Source organism: Stegastes partitus, unplaced genomic scaffold, assembly GCF_000690725.1.
Source record: "Stegastes partitus isolate 25-593 unplaced genomic scaffold, Stegastes_partitus-1.0.2 Scaffold1013, whole genome shotgun sequence".
NCBI lineage: Eukaryota > Metazoa > Chordata > Actinopteri > Pomacentridae > Stegastes > Stegastes partitus.
Window position 1 is genome coordinate 180189 of NW_007578744.1, and position 21936 is coordinate 202124.

Genomic DNA, 21936 nt, shown 5'->3' on the forward strand with positions numbered 1-21936 from the left:
TGTGTGTGTGTGTGTGTGTGTGTGTGTGTGTGTGTGTGTGTGTGTGTGTGTGTGTGTGTGTGCTTAAGCTACAGGCAGTGCCAGCAGAAGTCTGTTCTGTCACTGGTGTTCTTTATGTCTCGCCCTTGTAAAGGTTCTGTAGGTGCAAATTGGCCCAATCTGTTATCTGCTCTGACTCCTGCTGTTTCCAGTGTAAAGCCATCAGGTGCTGCCTGTGATGTACTGCGGATGTGGGGAGCCAGGTCCTGAGGTAGGTTAGTCTCCACTGGACTGTGAGGGGTTTAAACTTGGTTTCATCTCACATTCTTAAGCACTAGTTTCCACCACGAAGGCCCTGCAAGGAGCATAGAAACATGACATGTAGTGACGAAGTAGTTAAGTCAGTAAATAAGATACCAACAGTAGATGTTTTCATGTCAGCAAAAACCTACATGAATTTATATTTCATAAACACAACATTTACATTTCATCACCTTATAAAGTCATGTCAGAGAGCAACTCTGGTTCACCCTGAGGATAAAACACCCACACACAACACAGCATCAAATGAGAAGAAACAAAAAGCAGGTTGAACCATATTGTCATCCCGTATGTAGCTGGTGTGTCTGAGAACGCAGAGGGATTTTCTCCAAATACAATATACGTGTGCACTTTAGATCCTGTAACACTGTAAGATAAAAACTTCCCACTAATTAAACACCTACATACAAGCTGAGCAACTTTGTATTTGCAGTCCAATGCAGCAAGGAGTGCACTGTTGTATATAAGCAGATTAATTAACTGCCTCACAAGTGCATGGCTCAACAAAGGAAAGCAGCTCCTCAGGACAAGACTACAACAGTCCACCTGCATCTGAGGAGAAGGGACACTCCTCTTAGGACAGCAATGTTCATATTCTGAACAGAGAAGAGAGATGGTTTGAGAGAGGAGGGAAGGAAATTACCTATATTAAACATGAACAACCATCTCCAAACAAAGAAGGGTTTCTATGACACCACTTATCAGGTATTTATAATGTAGTCTTGAGATCTCTCCCTAGAAAGTTTCACCAACACTTACATCTTAAATAAACCCGACTTAGCATTTTCACAACCATTCACACTTCGAGGCATGTAAGTCCAAGAACTACAGAAACATCTTGAATAAGATGTGAGAAGCCTTCAAGAACCAAATAGAGAAGTCCAGTTACCTTCTACTCAGGTTCTTAGAATGACCATGACCTGGATGACAGGGAATCTACATAGACTTTGCCACCTTACGGTAGTATGTACCATGTTCTCTCTCCTGCTTGTTCTGCTTTGGTCTCTACCAACTGAGAACAATATCTTTAGCTGATAAATGCTCCACTGTGTTTAGCAGCTATTAACTGTTAACTTTGTCTGTCGAATGTTTAGCACTGCGTGATTTTTCACAGCTGTCTGATGCTGCTTTAAACAGGGTTAATGAGAACAAATCCAAAACCAAAACAATGTGCTAAAAGATTATAAAATTCTTTTTTGACCTAAAAGGAACTGCAAAGATTGGTTTATCACTGAGTTACACGTTATATGTAACTGACAGTATTTTAATCCATTTCTATAGGAAAGTGAGAAACACCACCCAGCATAACAATCCTGTGCTTCCATCCTTCTCTGCATTGATGTTTTACAGGAATCTTTTTCACAGAACATCCTGTAACTTTATCCCTCCGACTTTTTTGCTGCGCTGAATGATTCTATGAATACAACAGATCCCACTTAGACCCAGTGGGCATGCTTTTACATGCACTGCAGCTGTCCTAATTGCTTGGGAAAATAGTTTTTGTCTCCCCACCCTCCAACTGACATCACTTCTGAGAGCTGTTTTGGAGCTCTGTTCATTTTCTCAAAAGGAGGGTGAAAACCACAGATTTTATCCAAAGAGCAGTTTATTAAAGTGGTGCAGATGGCTGCTCTTCTATGACTCGCAACGACCTTTAACACCAACAAGAACTCCTACCTCATCTCCTCTGCCTCAGCGTCCTGCTCGTCAACCTCACAGATTGATGAAGGCAGATACAGATGGAGTTCGGAGACTTTGGTGGCGCCGGGCTGTCCGTGACCAGCCTGCCTCTTATTGTCGCAGGGGGTTGAGGGAGATTCTAAAAGGACAATGTGTTTCAAAGAGTCAGTCACCCTAGGCGATGCAGCTTTGAATTCAGTCACATCCACACTGCAGATGTCATTTAAAGTTTGCCAGTAGTCTAAACACTACTGTCTGGAACTTAGTGATAGATAGAGCACAACCAGAGCTGAACAACTGTGTCTGCTTATCATTAGAGAACATCCAAAAGCCAATTATCCAAACATCCACCAAATATCCAAATAATACCAACGCCAATCTGAATGATAAACAAAGAATGCAAAACGGAGAAACTTTCACATCAATTGGCAATGAAATTAGATAATTTCTTTGAGTCACCACGAACAAGCGCAGCTGTTCCTGCCTAAGGCCAGAAGAAGGATTCATATATTCATGTTGTCTGGATGTGATTATTGAGATTTACAGGCAGATGGAAGCTGTTGTGTTTGTGTGATTGTGTGTTGATCAAAATGGTCTTTCAAGTGGTTAGCAGAGTGAATAAACAGCAGCTTTAGTCCCCATTATGAAAAGTTAGAGTACATATTAGAACCAGACAAAGTTTTACAACAAAGATGATATTGTCCTTTTATCAGATCCCAAAATCTGATCTGGTTTTGGTTTGACTGATAATTGTGAAATTTATCAGAACTAAACACACTTGTCTGTGGGAGACCTTCCACAAGTAAGTGTAGATTAATTTTGTTATCCCTGGTTTCACTGAGAGTTTGAGCTTCGTGAAATGTTTCAATAAGGTTTTAAACCCTGATCAAAGCAAAAATCAGTTCATTACTTTGATCAAACATCCTTTCGACTGATTTACAGCAACCCTTATGGTGCAACACTGCAGTAGGGTCATATACAATGATTAGGTTTATTATTGTTATTATTATTCAGTTTAAATAGTTGATTGTCAGTTCTACAAAGTTTCAAATATCTTCAGACACTTCACACTCCAACATAGCAAAGGTAGGGGTGAAGGGTGACCCTGCAAAAACAGCACTGGGCTAGCGTGATTTTAGTGTATTAACCAAAGCATCATTGCTCCATCTTCTGCATTCATCACACAGATCACAATGGCTGAAAAAAACATTGTTCCCAGCAGTAACTGTGTGATTGCACACAACAATGGAATGGAATTATATCCATTTGGTCCACTAACATTTGACAAGTCTAGAAGAGTCATTTAATGATAACATTTAAGCCTATTCATGTGTGCAAGAAGGAAAGGGGAAGTGCGACCTGAAGGAGTCTTAGTTGTGCTCTGTACTCACTTGACAGACATTGTTTTTTTGTAACAGAGATGCATGTGTTTCAATAATTTCATAATAAAAGAATTCAGTTTTATTGGAGTCCTTGGAAACTCAGAACTGCCATGATATACACATTTATGTTTACTGATTTTAAATGAAATGTGGTGTTTTTAATTGGAAAGATAAAATGACAGCAAAATATGTGTGTTCAAATTTACCTGCTTTAGTATGAACACCCTATGATATTACCAAGTATTGTTCTGTATCCGGATCTTAATTGAAAGTCATCAGTGATGAGTATCAGATGTCACACTGGATAAGTCCTCAGTTATCTATTTTTATCTATTGTGCCCGTATTGATGAGCAGGCATGTACAGTGTACATGGTCCAGTGTAAGGATAACAACATTAGAAAGACTTGGAACATCAAACCATGAAAAAAAAAAATAGATGCATCAGAACTTCAAACAAATTCACCAACAGTATGCATGCAATAGAGAGTATCAATGACAGTGTGTATGTAAAATGTAACCAAACAGGGATGCCCGTGCTATTCATCCATCCATCCATTATCTACACACCGCTTAATCCTCATTAGGGTCGCGGGGGGGCTGGAGTCTATCCCAGCTGACTCAGGGTGAAGGCAGGGGACACCCTGGACAGGTCACCAGTCTATCACAGGGCCACACTTAGAGACAGACAACCAAGCACACTCACATTCACACCTATGGACAATTTAGAATCACCAATTAACCTCAACATGTTTTTGGACCGTGTGGGAGGAAGCCGGAGAACCCGGAGAGAACCCACGGGGAGAACATGCAAACTCCACGCAGAAAGATCCCGGTGCCCCCTTCTTGTTGCGAGGCAACAGTGCTAACCAACTGCGCCACCTTGCATCCCCCGTGCTATTCAGTTAAACTGATCTATCAGTCAGTAAAGAGGCTGCATAGATGTGAATGTAAATACACTGAGGTGAAATTACCTGCTGTTTTACTGACTGGATCTAAGCAGTGGCTCACAGTTGCAGCTAAATCTTGTGGGTTCATCTCGGGCCTGGACCTTGGTGCTGGTTTGGCGCCACTCCCCTGCCTTCCTTTGAGACTGCATCGCAGTGTCAGCCTCCCATCTCCTCCTCCTCTGCTCTGTGGTGTCACCCTCCCACTGCAGGGCCTCTGCTGGAGGGGGCAGCAGAACCCCTGTACTGTGACACAAATGTATCATGTTGGTCTCCAGTATATACATTATTTACCACTACTTACTGGAATGGCATTAACGGTTGAAATTAGATAACAGGCAATGTCACAATGTAGCACAACATAAAATGACAGGATACCAAATGAAGGGAAATGGGATAAGAAGATATGTTGTTGGTACTTTGTGTGCCATGGAACCAGCAGGCACTGACTTCACAAGACCTCTGAAGGTGCTTTGTGGCACCAGGCACCAAAAAGGTTACAGCAGATTCTATGAGTCCTGGAGGTTGTGAGGCAGAGCATCTGTTGTGTCAGCCAACTTAGAAGAAATCTAGGTGAATTAGAGGCAATGGCATCTTGAAGTTGTCTTCCTCAAACCATATTGAACAACACTGCCAAACGACAACACTGCCATCGGAGGAATACTATTTCCATGTGGCCATGGGTGCCTGGCTATGTTTTAAATGGGGAGCAAACTCGGAAAAATACATAATCGGTGGGCAGTCAAGGGGTCCCCTGTCAGAAAAAATAATGTAATTTAAAACATAATCTCCCATTAGTTAGACTGAGGATGCTATTGTAACATCAGAACTATCAAAAACACTGGGGAAATGATTATTAGAACAATGGCTAAAATTGTACGTATGGTGTGAGCATGTGTGAAAAACTTCTTTTCATGATCTCATGATCAAAGCATTGAGAGTTGGTATCTCTGTAAATAGCCACATTACAATTAAAAGTGCTGATTTGGTTACTTGGTGAACAATTCACGTTTTTTCAAAGGTAGTGAGGGGGAGCATGGGCACTCTGATGGTTATGTAGGTTTGCCACACATTGACTACATATAAAGATGAACAAATGCTCTGTGATGTGAACTATAAGTTTGCCTTAAGCTCAGTGGGATGCTCCACCTGTCTCCATCTTGGCAGTGTCTTACTCTGTTTAGAGTCCAAGCTAATCCAAAAATTGGGCAGAATATGAGTGGAGTTGGTGATGGCCCTGCAAACATCTCTGGGCAATGAACTGTCCAATGATAGCACCTGCCTGCTACAGAGACCCTAACTACTACCCTACTAACACACTAAAACATTATTTGTACCAAGCTGTAGGCATGTTTATATCTGCTGTAAAATTGGACATTTCAACATCTTGGCTCGATGGGAATTAAGTTTCTTGTGCAGCCACCCTCAAGTGACCATTTGTGGAACTGCAGTTTTTGGCACTTAAATCTTGGCCTAATTTTTCAGCCCCAGGGGTTGCTACAAAACATGAAATAACTTGACACAAACCGACATTGAATGCACACTGATGTGGAATTGGTCTTTGCACAAATGACAGTCACCTTGCAGGCCCAGAAGCTCAGAGTGTCTGGAGTAAAGCTGTGTGTCTGCACAGGTCCCTGGTCTTGTTGGAAGCAGCATGAACCCTGTGCTCTCTTGAAAGGGTTTGGACTGGAAGTTCCTCCTCTGCTCGCTGTGGACATACATGCTTTCATCTGCACCACACTCCACTTGATGCTTCCTCCTGTCATTCATCACACATCCAACATGTTTAACTGCAAAGACAGATGGTGCACAGTCACACATACATTTAGAGAGTCAGTCTGCCTTTTTAAGTTAAAAGACAGTACGTTTACCACTTTTATACCCCCATTGATTTCAAAGCTTCACATGATTACATTTTATAAATGGATGTCCCCTGTGTTTTTGGTTTTTGGACTGTGGAATGCATGTAATACATAAAGAAAAATACGACTAAGATATGTTTAGAATCTGGATTGAATTTATAGTTATGGAGCTGAAACATTCCTAAAAAATGTGCATCCCCTAAGTGAATCCAGGATTTACACTGGATTCAATATGTTCACATAATGTGCCAACCACATGGCCTGGCCTAAATATTTCTTACTCTGCATTCAGTGGGAAATCTGTAGAACTTCTACGTACAGACAGATGACAAAGGCTGAGGGAACAAAGCACTCTAGGATGGTGTTGCTCCACCATGATGTTGGAGAGCAGTGTGTGACACAGCTGTAAATTCTCTCATGAGTCTTTATTTTTGGGAATGGGCTGGTAACTGTGGAGCCCCTCGCATGTGATCTACATCACCTTTATCAATATTATTAATGCTGAGAGGGGGTGCCTGTAATTTCCCACCTTTTTTCCCATGTTTCATCGTCTCTCTGCAAACAGAACCCTTAAAAAAGGCAAAGTAAATGCCTTAAAAAATATAAGAAAGTATTAGCTTAAGCATAATTGTCTTGAGAAGCAACTGGTTTTTATAGTGTTTTCAAATTTAGTGATAAACACACATGTAATTTAAAAAATTTAAATCAACACAGATGGTTTGGTTTTTGGTTTACAGTGACTGGCCACTCTGGTCAGCTCTGAGGACTACCGCAGCTTTATGGTGAGTGCTGTTTACAGTATAGTGGGTGAAGGAAGGTCATTTACAGCTTAACTCTAAACCATAGAGGGCAGCTGCACAGAAAGAAAGAAACAGTGACTGAAGCGTCAAAGAAAATTAATGCCACACTACATTATTCAGAAGGCAGTAAAAACAATTTTGATTGGATGATGCCTTCAGGCTGCTCTCCGAATATAGTGACTTAACAGCAGTTGTTTTTTTTGTTGTTTTTTTTAAAACAATATTTACACTCTGGTCTGTTTCCTGTGTGCCATTCATGAGAACACCCAATTTTCAAGTGGTTTTGCTTGTGAATTATAACTTGAAATGGTATTGTTAGCATTCCCTGTGGACCAAATACAGCTTTTCGTTGCTAAGGTCACAAAGTCTGCAAAAAAACGTTGTTTTTTTTCCCCCCCGAAAATATATCATTTTCAGTCCATCAAAGCCACACAACATAATTGTTGGTAATAAATAATCATATTAAAAACAAGCAATGCTGCAGTAATTTTTACCATGTGCCTTGCTTAAGGCTTAGTTTTGAAACGCAGTGCCAAGTCCCCTGTTGAATCTGGATTTTTATATGATTTACTGAGAAAAACACCCTTTATTAACAAGAATTTTATCTCACACTTCTTTGTTGGGTGTTTTAAATTTAGCAATGGAAAATAACTGTTCACTTTGGCTGATAATTCTGACTAAACACAATGTATAGTTGAGAACAAGAATGTCATCAGATATTCAGTCAGTCAGTAGGATTCATCATCTTGGACCCATGAATGTACTACCTTTTCTGCTGATCAATAAATAGATGTTATGTTATTTAACAGGACAAGTGCAAACCCTAAATTTCTTCCTCATCAGCCATTTGTTGGTGGCTTTTGTGCTTAGGATTATAATTCTGCCGAAAGGTCCACCTATGGTTTACCTTAAACTTTCTGAAACCTAATTTATCTGTAAGTACCCTTTGATATGATGCAGAATCCATAGTTCAATCAATGACTGCAAAGCAACCCCAAACCAGAACATTTCCTCAACCATGCTTCACAGGTGGTGTGAAGTTCTTATTTTGGTCGGTGCCAAACATGTCTATTGTTATTGTGGCCTAACAACTGTATCTTGGATGCATCTGTCCAGAGCAAATTATTCCAAAAAACCTTGTCTGTGTCTATCAACACTGAAGAACAGTCTTACTGCACTTCATTATCATTCTGCGATGGAGAGGACAATGGTAAAGCCAGGATGCAGCGACAGTGTTCTTGCAAAAATGGTGCTGGTTGTTGTTTCCTGGTGTGAAATTGATTTAAAAACCGGTGACACATTAAGCTACATATGATGGTGAAAAGGGAGCAGAAAGTCAAGTGAAATGCACAGAGGAATCATAAGCTTATACCCAAAGTCTACACTCTGTGAGTCAGACTATGGCTTGTATGTTTATCGATAAACTGGAGATTTGCTGTGATGTTCTTTTTTGTTTGTTTGTTTGTTTGTTTTACAGAATAATAGATTTTTGATTGCAACTGTTGGTGTCAAAGTACTGCATGTGTTGGGGGATTTGGCTTAATGGACATGAAATGCCCTCATTACAATCAACAAATTAGCAATTAAACAAAAGGGTTAAATTTATATTTGAATTTGGTAATAATGCCTAGCAGCAGGAAATATCACCAAACTGCCTGTAACAATCAGGTCAAATGCAGGACATGTGAAAGCAGTACTTGTCTATTAGTATCAAAGCTTGTTACACTGTCAGCAAAGTATTGGATGGATGGATTGACTGACTGATTGATTGACTGATTGATTGATTGATTGATTGATTGATTGATTGATTGATTGATTGATTGATTGATTGATTGATTGATTGATTGATTGATGAGGGACTGACTGTGTGTATAGTCCAAGAGGATTCTGGCAGATGTTTCCCTATATCTTGGGATAATTCTGCACAACAGTTCACACAAGTTTTTACAAGCCCATTTTAATGGCCTGACACATTTTAAAGAAAAACAGAAGGCATGCACCTCTGGAACTGATTCAGCCGTTTGGTTTCAGTGACTTGGACAAGCAGGGTTATCAACTGCATTTTAACAAGAAGCATGTGTATGTGGTTCGGGTTAGGGTTACAGTTCATTACATTGCCTTTCAGCTACTCTTCTGCACTGATAAAAATTCTGTCTGCTCTTACCTGTTCTCATTCAAGTCTTTCAGCGCTGCTCCCTGAGGAATCATATAGTGCAGAGTTGAATGAAATCCCATTTTGTAATGTTCCTCTGACTACAGACCCACACCCAAACGCTGATTTTACCAGCAGACAAGTTACTGTAGATCCATTCCTCTGTTGCTAAGGGACTGTGAGCTCACTCTGTCGGTTTGTTTGTGGTTGGTAGGGGTGTTGGGGGGAGGAGGGGTGTCATAGCTTTCTCCTGTTAGTTAGTAGCCTTGGTTTGTGTGACACAACGGCATTATGGTTGATATTTTACCATGGCTTTCTTGCTCCCTGGTTACCATGTTGAAAATCCACAGCTCCATATCAACAATGGGCTAAAACCAGCTGACAGAGTGTGCTCACACCCAGCAGGAATGGTTTATTTGACCTCTGGTGTGTTTCCTTCTCTCCTTTCGGTTATTTGGTGGGAACACTGCTGCTGGACCTGGCAGCTGCCAAGAGAGCTGTGGTACAAGAGTGAAAATCAAATCCAAACCCACTGCTATAAACTAGCCCTTATAGCTGCAAGCGTTGATGGGTAATAAGGAGAAAGATGCAGGTACTTATGCAAGCCAAACACAACACCATTTCTGACTAAGTCAAGCTGTTTTTCCTTATGTGTTCGTACCTGACATAACCATTGGAAAAGAAGAGTTGTTCCATGACTGGAATCGGACTGGATTTGTCTCAAGGTGTTTTTTTTTTCTTTTTGTGATTCCCTGTTTGTTTTATTTGTATAGAGGTTCTACAGAGTTAAATCCCACTATGGTAAAGGGAAAAAAAAGGACACGGTAAGATAGTAGTTCAACTAATGTGACAGCCATGGATGTAGTGGACACCATTCTGTTGTTAACCTGAAACTGGTTGTTTTAGAAGTCATTGCTGCCTGAAAGATGTGTTTAGTTTATTTAGTATTTTCATTCCACAATGTTGTTGATTTATGAGAGACAGATAAAGAAGACTGTTACAGGTTAGTTGTTATAGGCCAAGATTGTTACAGGTAATAAGATTTCAGGACCAAAACACAGCTCACTGACGCTAGAGCTTCAAAATGCAAAAAGACGAAATGGGAACAAGAGACCAAAAGTTGTGAGCAGGCATGTATTGAAAACAGCTATTTAACTCAGGCTGTTGATCAACTGATCAAAAGTTTAAGACCACACCCTTTAAAAGCCAAAATCCGTGCAAAAATTTGGATTCCATGTCATTTCCTGTCAAGTAATCACACTGTGAAGATGGCAAAGACAAAAAAGCTCACAGTCTTTGAATGTGGTAGGATTGTTGAGCTGCATAAACAAGGCCTTTCACAACGTGCCATCGCAGTAAGACAGTCATTTTCATTTCTTAAAAGATCCTCAGGGTTATGGAACAAAAAAAATCAAGTGGTAGAGCCAGAGGATCTGAATGGCTGTCCGTCAAGACACGGGACGAGCCTCGTCCCAAATTAAGGCCATTACTGGTGCTGACTGCAACCCAATAACTATCAGACACCATCTGCGAAGGAAGGGCTTCAAAAACAAGAAACGTCTTCAAAGGCCACATCTTCTTCAATGCCACAAAATTGCCCGTTTGGACTTTGCAAGGGAACACCAAACATGGTGCATTCAAAGGTGGAGGAAAGTTTTATTTTCTGACGAGAAAAAATGTAATCTTGATGGTCCTGATGGCTTCCAATGTTACTGGCATGACAAGGAGATGCCACCTGAGATGTTTTCCACATGGCACAGTGGAAGGGGCGCCATCATGATCTGGGTGCTTTTTCCTTCAATTGAACAACAGAGCTCCAGGTTGTGCAGGGGTGTCAAACAACAGCTGGCTATGTGGAGATGTTGCAGCGGGCATCCCTCATGACTGAGGACCCTCGTCTGTGTGGTAATGACTGGGTTTTTCAGCAGGACAACGCTCCAATTCACAATGCCCGTCTGACCAAGACCTTTTTCCAAGACAATAACATCACTCTTTTGGACCATCCTGCGTGTTCCCCTGATCTTAATCCAGTTGAGAACATTTGGGGATGGATGGCAAGGGAAGTTTGCAAAAATGGACATCAGTTCCAGACAGGGGATGGCCTTCGCGAAGCCATCTTCACCACTTGGAACAACATTCCTTCTCGCCTTTTGGAAACACTTGTATCAAGCATGCCAAAACGAATTTCTGAAGTGATCAACAATAATGGTGGAGCTACTCAACACTGAGTCAGTTTTTGACATTTTAATTTCTGTTTAGGAAGTTTTGGGTTTTTTTTGGAGCTGTGGTCTTAAAACTCTTGATCAGCTGATGAACAGCTTATTTGAGTTATATTGTCATTTTCAATAAATTGCCTGCTCACAACTTTGGTCTCTTGTTCCCATTTCTTCTTTTTGTATTTTGAAGCTCTACTTAGAACCTTCCTAAGATCCAACAGTGCAAAATGCAAATTCATGCAATTTTTTTTATCTGGTCTTAAGATTTTGATCAGGAGTGTATGTTGTAAACAGTCTTTGTTGTGAGGCAAACTGGGGATTCCAGGGAAAGAGAGACTGTCGCAAGTGAGCAGCCGGCGTGGGGGTCCAGAAGAGTGTGGTGCTTGATTTTGGGTAGTTCGAGGTGTTCTGTGGTGCTGGGTAGTTGACTGACTGACTGAAAACTGAGGAGTTGTACATTTACATATATATTGCAGGTTTGATATTGGTTGTGGCAGTGGGTGTGTAAGGAGACAACTGCAGATGATGGACACCTGAGAGTTGGAGTGTGATAGAGACAAAAAACAGCAGGAAGCAAAACCATAAGCAGAGTTTGGCTAAAAATACTACCACAGAAGCAAACAGAACTATCTGTGAGGAGAGAAATATTGTAGAAATTTGTAAAAACTGCTGCTAGATGATTAGCAGATGTATCTCAGTGTGAATGGAGAGGAGAAGGTGGAAAAGCCCAGGAACAGACACACAAGACACACAGAGAAAAACAAAAACAAACGAGAGACAAAAAGTGGAAACAGGACAAACATAAGGAATGGGAAAGAGAATAATTTCACCATGGCACAGATACACTGCTTTTTATCCTGACAATTAGTCCCTATATGGGACAAAAACGCATCATGCCATTTCTCCATATAATATAAACCTCCCATACCTCATAAATATTTTTTTAACTGTATCATACCCAGTTCAAAATGAAAGCTTTCTATTATAAATGTGTCATCCACAAGCCTGAGCTTGGAAAGCCCTGAGCATAATCCTGATGAAATCATCAAAGTTATTGTCTCAGGCTTGCCAGAGCTGCTCCAGAGCCACAGGAGGCAATACATAGAACCTATGTGACTCCTCTGAAACTACAACTCTCCTCGGACCTTTTGTCCTCTGGAGTAGTTATGTGATGCCTTATAACTGAGGGCAGAAATATGTGCACATAATCATACCTCATTCAGAAAGTGAGAAGAATTCATATTTTAGTTTCACTATTTTTTTGCTCAAATGTCACAGTATAGAGATTGAGATAAATAGGAAGGGTGTATGACAAGCAACAACTTGCTTGTTTAATTTTGTTTTAATCAAGATTTTGTCCCAGTTCAGTCAGAAGATGTGCAAAACTATAAATCATTTTTGTGTTATGAAAAAGCACCAATTGCCACAGGAGGTGATTTACTACAGTTGCAAAAACAATTAAATCACTTTTATGTGTAAGAAACTGTTCCTGATTTAAATCCACTGGTAATAAAAATATGTTTTCATAAGTGTGTGAAGTGGAACACCCAGGAGGAGAGCACAGTGAGAACTATTTTCAAATGTCATTTGGTGTTTGTTTCCAGGCTGAAAATGAACGTCAGCTGTAGTCTCTACATGGCTTAAAATGACGGAGCTTCAAACAAATATCTAATATTACAAATCAGCTCAGTTTCAACACTCAGAGTGATTGTCTGGCTACATTATTAAGCCACTATTTCTATTTCTGAAAACCAAATCCTCAGTGGGCTGTCAGGCTCTGCAGTGGCTCCAGCTGTTGCAAGGACACATGTGAAGCAACTGCAAAGCCTCTACGGCCAGTGGAATTCGTATACCCACTGATCCACATGCCTCTACTGCTGACAGTAACAAGAGACTGTGTCATGAACCCGGGCCATTGTCAGCCAAGGTAATAATTCAGAAGGTGAGTGAATACAACGAAAAGGTCATGCATGAGGAGTCAGCTTAACATTACTCAGTGGATTTAGGGAGCTTTTATCACCACGTCATACTGATTTAACTTAAAAGGAGGACAGGTGCAGAAGGAATTCATAGAGTCTGCACTGTGTTTGTCTTCACTTTTACCTTCACTTGGGACTGAATCCAGCTAAGGAGGGTTTGTGGCTGTCAGGGGCAGTTGTCTGTTTTCATTTACACACCGATTACATCAGCAGGCTGCAGCTCGCTTTTTGATGACATTCTGGTGAGATCTGGTGAAGAACATAGAAGCTGTGCTGACAGTACAGTCACCAAAACCCAAGAGCTGGGTTGATTCTTTCACCTGTGTTAGTTTAGAGACAACTGACTGAGCAGGAGTCTGTCTGTTAGACATGTGCATCCACTGTAGGAACTGTTTTCATTATTCCATTTTCAGCTCAGTTTTTTTGTTGTCCCCTATGTCTGTGTCTCTCTATGTCTGTGCTGGTTTCCCCCAGAACCTGCAGTATATGGTGAACTTGAAATTACCTGTAGGTGTACACTTTTAATGCAGATCTTTATCTGTCTGTTTGTGTCTTATATAAGTATATTTTACCTTTTGCTTCTCCAAAAATACTGAAATAATAATTAGTTAGAACTGTCGGCTATTAATTTGTAATGTATTTCTCTTACTGCTGCTCTTATGCTGTACTTTCATTTGCTACTCAACGGTATGCCTAGTTTGTTAAAGTAGTTGTATGTGGCGTAGTGGAAACTCAATGAGTATCTTGACCTTTGATATTTGAATGCAGACTTACAGTATGGTACTTTTACAGAGATAATGTCACCTCACAATTGCATTCATGATTTGTAGAACATTGACAAATATAAAATTGTATCAATGTATACTTTTTTTTCTGCCAAGTGTAATAAACATTGTCGCCTCGTGGTGGTGTTAGCATGTTTTCAGACTTTCATCTTACTTTCAAAAAAATAAAAAATAAATAATGAGGCCATGCAGCTTTGGAACTGATTCAATAAGGATGTTTATGTTTAGCACATTAAAAATCTGCCTCATCTACAAGGCTATAATAGAAAGCATGTGTGTGTGCTTTCCACAGGCCTTTGGGGACAATGCTTCACAGGACCTTTCACCACGGCTGCCACAAGCACAAAGCTGTGCTGTGTTTCTCACCTGCTATTAACTAGATCAGGCAGATGGATGTTGAGCAGCGCAGCAGTGCTGTGAGAAAGATGGCTCAGGAACAGTTATTGGTGGTTAAAAGTCTGTCAATCCACTGCCTATTTCTAAAACTGCAGTTTTGTTTATTGTTGTAAGAGGAAACTAATGATTCCTGTGGGGAAATCGGGTTGCGGCAATAATAAACTCTATCAACAAATGGTTTTATCTCTGTTCCCCCTTCCCACCCTCCCAATCTCTCTGGGTCATTAAACCGCCTACATCCATAGTTGTTATAAGTCACTTATTCAATTTTCCTATTTTTAAAGGAAACATTTATTATCGCTGCTCAGTCTCTCAACCCTTTGGAAACCCAAACTCAACAGTGTATTACACTCTTAACTGTAATTTCCCCTTAGGTGCTCTTTTGTTGACCCAAAGAATGACCAAGATTCCTCAAATGCAGTGAAATTCAGTGGTTAAGGATAGTTTCTTGGTCACGTCATCAGTATCACATTACTGATGTATATTTAGAATAGCCTTATTGTCATTATACATGTGGGCATTACGAAAATACAATGTAGAATACAAACTGTGACGACATCATTCGGCGGGAGTTTGTTTGTGAACTCCCATAAATTACTGATGAATGGCCAATACCACATCACATCAAGCAGATTATATCTACAGCTCTTAACAGGCTTTGGGAGTAACAAAATACATGGAATGGCATAATGTAATTAGGGTACTGAACAAGCGTAACCGTATTTTGTTAAAGTTACAGAGCAAAAAGACACAATCAGATTGCTGATACATTTAGAAAAGTAGTGATTATTTGCTGGATTACAATTTTAAAATGCAATTTTAAATAGGGTAAAGAACAATATGCTGCCACGTCACAGTAGCAAACTCTGGTGCTTTTGGCTTAAGATACTTGTTTTTTAGTCTCTGCCTGCCTAAACGAAGTTGCAGATATTTTTCTGTCATGTCAAGTGTTTTATCCCAGAGTTGAACAGCAGGATATTGTTGATATAGAGTGACCTCTCTAAAGATTTTGGTCAGCACCAAATATATTTAATATATTTATTCTCCTCCCACCACATTCTCAGAGTCTCATTCCAACTGGTAAACAAAAATATGTCAGTCACATATGCACACATAACAAAATACACTTCAGTAAAAGTCATCAACATGATATTTTTTTTGTCTCTTGTCTTTATTTGAATATTTGTTATACAGGTACACAAAAAGTAATGAAAAGCAATCAAGTTAGATTACTTTAATATTGTGATACTGAGATAAGGTTACTGACAACTTTCCCCCCCCCCCAGCTGACTCAGGGTGAAGGCAGGGGACACCCTGGACAGGTCACCAGTCTATTAGAGACAGACAACCAAGCACACTCACATTCACACCTACGGACAATTTAGAGTCACCAATTAACCTCAATATGTTTTTGGACCTTGTGGGAGGAAGCCAAAGAACCTGGAGAGAACCCACGCTGCACGGGGAGAACATGCAAACTCCACACAGAAAGAGCCCAGGTATCCTCACCGGGACGCAAACCAGCGACCTTCTTGCTGCGAGGCAACGGTGCTAATCACCGAGACACCTTGCAGCCCATTTATGTCAAAAATATCTATTACAAACCACACAAAATTGTCAACCATAGAGCCTTGCAGCCAGCATGACTAAAATAAATAAACAGACTTATTTTTGTGCATTATTGCTGAAGTAAAACTTCAACATATGTGTTAGTTGAAGATTAGCCCTTTAAATATCTCTGTCGACCAGTTCATTAGCCCTTTTGTTTGTTATTTACCGCCTGCAAACTATCAACATTTTGCAAAAACTTCACAAGGGATACATGAGAGCATGTATACAAATGTACATTTCCATATGCAAAATGCAAACCAGTGGGCCATGATGCTTTATAAAAATGTAAGAGAGGATTTGGTTACTTCAGCTTTCTTTCTGGCTCTTGGGTGTTACTCTGAAGTAGAAAAGTGTAAAAATCATGTGCAGTGAAATGACATAAGGATAGAGTGAGATTAGACACAAACATATGCCTACGACATGAGGACTTAGACCAAATGTTAGCCATGGTAACACTCTATGATGTCCCAAACAGCAATGCGTGCTTACACCCTGATTGTTAACATGGGTGGATACTTTGTGAGGGGAAAAGCAGAATCTTTTTCCACTGTCATCAACACTTCTATGAGTACTCTTGAATAAAAGTCTCTGGCAGAAACAGCATGTTACTGTATAACATACTGTACATCCACCCATTGTCAAACTGTCAGGGACTCAGCTGGTAATTGGCTCATTTTGATGGACATGTTGTAAAGCTCATTCAACTGTATTTCTGTCGTCAAAACACAGGATCCCTGGCAACACTTGTGTGTGGTGTTTGTTATGCTTCATTGAAACACTGTGACCATGTGAGAGTTGCAATAAGCAGTCTCTTATCAGAATAAAATACAACTCAGGGGGATTTGTGGGAACAGTTTACCTGAACAGTAAATCAGTGGGCCCTTTCTTTTTTTTAGACTTTCCCCTGAGAATCATCCCTCCCTGCAGTCCCAGTGGAGTAATGTGGCTTGTAGAGGAAAGCTATTTAAAAATGACATAAAATAGTCAGCAGGACAGGAAGTCTCCATTCTTTCCACTGGCTCCATGAGTACTCAGGCTCAGTGGTGCTTTGGTAAGCACAACAATAACATATTAACACACTCACAATGATCATGTAAAGAAATAGTTTGACATTTTGGGGTACACATTTATTGTATTTTTTGTTGACTCGGCACATTTACTTCCTATAGTGCCTTTTAGTCCCCTGGCAACTGCTTAGAGACTTAGACTGAATTTCCCTTCTGGGATAAATAAAGTATTTTTTCATTAGAGCCCAGCACTTTAAATGCAAAATAGGATTTTCCAATTTTTTTGGCATTTTTGTATGGATTGAATAAATGAGACACACTGTGATCTTTAGTGAGGTGGTAGGTGCTGGTAGGAAGATTGTGGTATAGCCGGACAATGTGTCCCATTTGGCTAGCTGCTAGCTGCTTTTTTTTTTTAAAAAGGATATACAGTTATATACACTAAGATATCTCACTAGTTGTGTCATCACTGTCAAGCAATGCAATGGGGTAATTTTGAGTATTAGCCTGGTAACTTTTGCTAAATAGCATTAAATACAAACTGCAGCTGAGGGTGATGTGAATGTTAATTTTCCAAGCATTTGGTCATAAATCGCTATGAGATGACTGTTGTTGTAAATATGCGCTATACAAATAAAATTGAATTGAATTGAATTGAAAATCAAAAGTTGAAATTTTTTTGACTTAATGAAGGCATTAATAATGGGATAAAGTTTTTACAGTTCATAACAAGGGTAAGACTGTCTGTGCAAAATTGTTGAAGTCTATGTGTTTTCTGGACCTAAAATCAGATCAAAGGACAAAGGAGGAGTGATTAAAACAGTTTATTGTGGGTGGGGGACTGCTTAAGAGTCCCAGAAGTAGGTTGGTGGAGTTTGGTGTGAAGCCACTGGCTGAAGTGGAGTCCTGACAAGGTGAACAGGTTTTTTGGCTGTGAACTGGCTGGAGAATAATTCTGATGAGGTGTGTGATTCTCTGGTGGACGCTGTAGTCTGAGGGTGCAGGGTGAGTTGGGTGATGATGTAGGTGATTGTCGACCATTTGGAGGATGGAGAAGCTGAGCTGGCAGTCCAGACGAGTTGGGAGGACAACGGGAACAGAAGGCATATGGAAGTTCGATGTTGGACTAATCTTGAAATAGCACTGAGAAGTAAGGCTAAGACAGAGGTTGGTGGAGGCTAACACATGTTTATTGTGAGGATAAATGGGCCGACGTGCATGAGCTGCAAAGGGTTGATTGGATGATGAACTTCAGTAGGTCACCACACCCAGCCACCTACCCACACACGGACATGGACAGGGAATGACAGAACACATTAGGAACACAAGGGAAGGGCAGAAAAGAGGAAAGCACAAGGGTGGAGAAAGATGCACTTCCAGAATGACATGACAAAAATGTAATACCAATCCATCTTATAGTTGTTAGGACATTGAACAACATTGCTGTCCCTTGATCCATGCAGCAAGGGTAGCTACAATCATCAAGTTAAAAGCAAGCACATTACCAAGCCACACAACATGAGTACAGAAAAGTTACTAAAACTGAAACTACATTTTTTAAAATCTTATACTGCATCAGTTTTGTTTAGTATGGATGAACCAAACTTGTAGAATAGTAAAGAAAAAGTGATCCTCGGTGTAACTCTGGGTACAACTAGGTTGCCTCAACATTTGTCAGTGTAAAGCTGGCTTTACTGGATTTCCAAACAAATAGGTCAGTTATGTCTGTAGTGTGTATAGAGCATTGGTGGACAGTCAGCATTCATCAGTGGAACATGATAAATGTGGCCTCTCCCTCAGTGTTTGTCTAAACTGTGGATTATTACCAAAGATCTTGACAACCAAATTCTCTCCAAAACAGATGTGTGATACAATGCCTACTCAAAACTCTGTGCCATTTTCAATGCTGGAGACATTTACAGCAGTGGAACTTTGACTTTTTTTTCCAGATCTTTGAATTTGAGTTGTAATGGACAAGACACATTTGGAAAAGTGATCTTTTCTAGCATTTTGTATGAACAGAGTTTGCATAACTGCTGCATTTGATGGCCCAGTGATGACTGCTGGAACAGATTTGGACTGTAAAATACAACAGAATTTTCAGTTATATGGTACTTTGTACCACTTTCTCCCAAACTTTGCCTGTATGAGACGTCCCCTCCTATAAAAAGAATTCCAGTTGTGAACTGATGAGTGAGAATGTGGAAATATTTCATCACACTGCTGCGCTTGTCTAAAAGAGCGTCACGCTATGTCCTTCTGACTATAATTTGGGGGCTTTTCCTGGTCTGAACCATGATGTCATTGTGCACTTTCTCAGATTCAGCATGTTGGATGTGTTGTTCTCTGTGGGTGGGGGGTAATGAAGCTTCACTGGGTCAAGACTCCTGCCCATCCCTCTTGTATCCCCACAACACTGATGAGGTGTTTCATTACACCTCATGTGAGCTTGTGTGACCTTAGCTGGCAGAAATGTTATATTGTTACACCCTTTCAGCTGCTTCAGGTTTTGTATTGAAGCGGCAGCATTGTAACACCATGAAATCTGCTGTTAACCTGAAGCAGAGTTTGTGATGAGATGATGTTGGTGCAACCTGAAAGGAGTGCAAAGCAGATGAAAGACACGTGATCTGCTGTTGGCATGAAAGGGTTTTCTCTTTGGGCCAAACAAAATAACACACTAGGGAACATCTCTCAAAAGAAAAATGGTCCATGATGAGATATGGTCAGGAGGGATATGACAGTGATTAAGATATTAAAAGAGAATATTACACAGTCAGAAGGTCCTGTGCCCAAAAATATGCCATGAAATGTCTTATAAAGAACAAATCCCTCAGTAAATTGTGCAGCCATGATAAGTACAGGTGTACATAAAGTTCATGCAAATTGAATCTGAATTTTGAATATCTCATACATCAGTGTTAGATTAATTATTAATTTCATTTGCACTTTGTCTATGAGTAAATTAGAATAAACTTAAAGCTGGAAAAGAAAAAAATAACAAACATGGGACACAAGACAAAATTTCTGACGTTAGATAACTTTTGCCCACTACCCTCAACTGGCTAAAGCAGTGCATAGATAATGGATGGATATATCACTTTTGTTGGTAGGTCAAAAGTACACAGAAACTTATCATCCAGAACTGGAAAAAGTTTAAATTAAAGAATGACGCTGGTGTGATCATATTAATGTAGGGGAGGTAATTGTTTCCCTACTGCCAAACACGTGTGCCAGCTTGAGATTTTCTGCCTCCAAGTGGCCAAAAAATAAAAAATGCAGCTTTAAAATCAGTAATGTGGGCTTTTCCAGTCCTTTCTTGTCCAACACATAAAACCAAATATCCTTGTGGGAGAAGAACTGAACTGAATAAACTGTAATGTTTGAAATAGAATAACAAAAAGAAGTGTGCATCAAGACTTGAGAAGAAGGAATGCATTAAACCAATATGATCCTTTAGTTTAACAGGACTTTTCACTGTGGGAGCATGAGCATTTAGAACATTTCTCTGCAATCTGTCCGCTTAAGGTTAATGTTTCCTGTTTAAAATGGCAAATTACAATTTTCTCTGATTATAGGGCCACAAGAAAAACGTCTAATATTCATTACGTCAGGAGGGTGGAGGAATAACAGGATCATCACAGTTTTCTTAAATTCAGCAAAATCTGGTATATTATGCATAGTTGTAATGTTATTGTAGACTGTGTATAAAAGATAGACATAGCCACCATGAAGTCACCCACTGGTTTGTGAGCTACCGTTTTGAAGCCTCAAGTTTAGAATGTGTCCATTACCATCTTGTTCAGTTAAAATTGGACTTAATGAGCAAGGCTAGAGCTGACTGTGAATTCAAGGACACTACACATGTCCATACAGTAGCAACTTCTTAATCACATGGCAGCTCCACCCTAAAACATATCCTGATTGATGATTTGTTTCTTTCTGAATGGGACCATAATTTACAAATGAACACTACACAGTATTTTAAGGTCTTGAAAGTATAGATTTAGACGATAAGCTCATTAGGAAAAATGTTTACTGAATTAACAAATTAAGTTAAAACTAGGGTCATTTTTCCCTAGACTTCTATCCATCCCCTATCTATGCCCCGCTTAATCCTCACTAGGGCCATGGGGGGCTGGAGTTTATCCCAGCTGACTCAAGGCGAAGGCAGGGGACACCCTGGACAGGTCACTATCACAGGGCTACACAGAGAGACTTCTATACAATCAGTCTGTATTTTGCAGCCAGAGCAGTTGCCTCCTGTTTACTGTTAAAAAGAATGCAGGCACTTATTTATTGGCTTCACTGTTTAGACCTAGGCACTACACCCATTTTTCATATACAGCCTAAGAATATTAAAAACAAACAAACAAAAAACATGCATTTAAAAGCTAACGCACAAAGTTAGTAGATATAAAACACATTTTCCCCCCTCTGCTTCCCATTGCAAATGCTCAGTTTTTCATTTCACCAGTTAGTGTTCATTAATAAAATACAGTAAAAAAAAAAAAAAATTGTCCCAGTATGTAGCTATCCAAACTTGTTTGAATTGTAGCCCCTTAGAGCAAAGCAATGAATGTTTGCAAGCACTTTTAGACTCAGCCACAAACGCTAGTGGAGCAGTCTGAGGAGCTCAGTATAGATCAGAAGAAGCAAACCATGACTTGACCAAGTCAGGAAAATCACTTGGAGCCATTTTAAAGCAGCTTCAGATCCCAAAACAATCTGTGCACACAATTGTTTGTAAGTATACAGTGCATGGTGCGGTTCTGTCACTGTCACAATCAGGAGAAAAACACAGGTTAGCGACTGCTG